Here is a 1,939-nt window from a genome sequence, read left to right on the forward strand (position 1 = left end):
AGGGAGGCTTCCTAATCAGCCCCTGACTTGGGGAAGTGCCCCAAGTGCTTGTATTGGGTCTAGCACCCATTGGACGATCAGGCCTGTGTTTTCCAAGGTGCACAGAGCCAGAAGTGAGTCCAGAGCCTTGGATGGTGGCAGTGGGAACCCCAGGCTAGCGGGTGTGCTCCAGGGAAGGGGTCGGCCGGACGGGAGGCACCCCAGGGAGGCACTCGGAGCCTGGAAGGTGGGCGGGCGCAGGGAGGGGGGCGGCTCAATGCAGGAGCGCCCCCTACTGGCCCGCCACAGGCTGTCTCCCAGGACTTGGTCAGTATTGTTCCCAGGGGCCAGTTCCTTCAGTCTTGTGTGGGAAGCCCCTGAGGCCTTGCTGAGCTGGATGCATTCAGACACACCCTGTTGCCTAGGAAAGGGCTTGGGGTGAGCTCTGGGGCTGCACAACCTGTCCAGCTGGGAGCCAGAGGAGAGGAGTGGGGGTGCACATAGCACACTTCCCCGGGGCTGGAGAAGAAGCAGCAGCAGCCTCAGCTCAGCGCCCGATAAGGCAGATAGCAGATAAATCTCAGGCTGTGTGGGATTTCACACCCTGCCTGTACCAGGAAATCTCGTGCATTTTTTCAACCATTGCGGTGACCATGATGCTCCAGCCCTGCTGCAGAAATTGAGTCTCAAGTCACTGTGCACACAGACCTGTGACCCTGGTATGAGTGGGTATGGAGCGTGAAGAGTGGAGGGGAACCGTGTGGGGGAGGCTGCCCCATAACCAGGCACCTGTGAGTGGTGATGGGGTCAGGTCCTGCATCTGGGAGGGTCTTTCCCCCCTCCCCCTCCGCAGTTCAGCAATGGAGCCCAGAGCACAGACACAGCCCAGGAGACCCCGCTGTTGCAGCCTGTGCCCTGGTGACACAGGATATTCCTCAGCCTGGGACAGACAGGGGCTACTGGCGTGGGCCTGGCCTTACTCTACATGCCATCCCAGATGTTCTTGGTCCCCCAGAACTCCCCTGCGAGTCCTGGGGACCTGCCTGAGGAGGGCAGGGCTGTGGCTGCTGGAGCCAATGGCAGGGCCGTGGCCCCACAACTGGCTGTGCTTGGCCACCCCACCTGCGGTCAAGACCACTTCTGCTTCTGGCCGATGCTTTCCTCCTGCTGTGATGTGCTTTGTCCCCAGCAGTTCCAGAGCTGCCCTTTGCAACACTGCCAGGATGGATGAGAGCATCACCTACACTGATGTCTGGTTCTCTAAGGTCCCCCCAGTATGGAGCACAACCCCCCAGGTGCAGGAAGCAGGTAGGAGCCAGCACCCATCCTCCACCCAGCCCTTCCCCATCTCCACACCCTGACCAGCCCCTGCGTGTGCAACCCCCAGTCCCAGACAAGGCCATTGACACCTCTGAGATCCTCAAGCTGGGTTCAGTGGGTGAGGAGCTCACTGGGCATGGGACCTAGCAGCACAGAGGTGAGTGTGATGGCATCCCCTGTCCTGCCCAGGGCTCCCCAGCAGGGATTCAGAGAGCCCCCAGGGGTGCACAGCTGGCTCAGGGGTAAAACAGGACTGCAGGGGCTGACAGCAGATGATGGAGGGACAAGTGATGGAGGGGCTGTCCTGCCCCAGGGCTGAGGGGTGGCTCTGCTTGTGCCCAGGCTGCAGGGCAGAGCAGGGGTATGTGGTTGCCCCAAGATCAGTGGCTTTGCTGGTGGTCACATGGGCCAGGAAGGAGTGTTTCCTCATCGCTGGTTGCTGCAAGCATCAGGGTTTCCTTTGCAGCCCTCAGAGATGCTGGGTGCTGGCTGCAGAGAGGGGTTGGGCTTTGTGGCCATAAGCGCAGCCAGAAGAATCATGCACATTTGCCTGTTCAGACTCAGTCACTCACTTGTTCATAGACAGCAGCTTCCTGTGTGAGATGCTGCCACCTTCCTTGCAGCCCAGACTGGGGCTGGG

The sequence above is a fragment of the Alligator sinensis genome, unplaced genomic scaffold (assembly GCF_000455745.1).
Source record: "Alligator sinensis unplaced genomic scaffold, ASM45574v1 scaffold2012_1, whole genome shotgun sequence".
Classification (NCBI taxonomy): domain Eukaryota; kingdom Metazoa; phylum Chordata; order Crocodylia; family Alligatoridae; genus Alligator; species Alligator sinensis.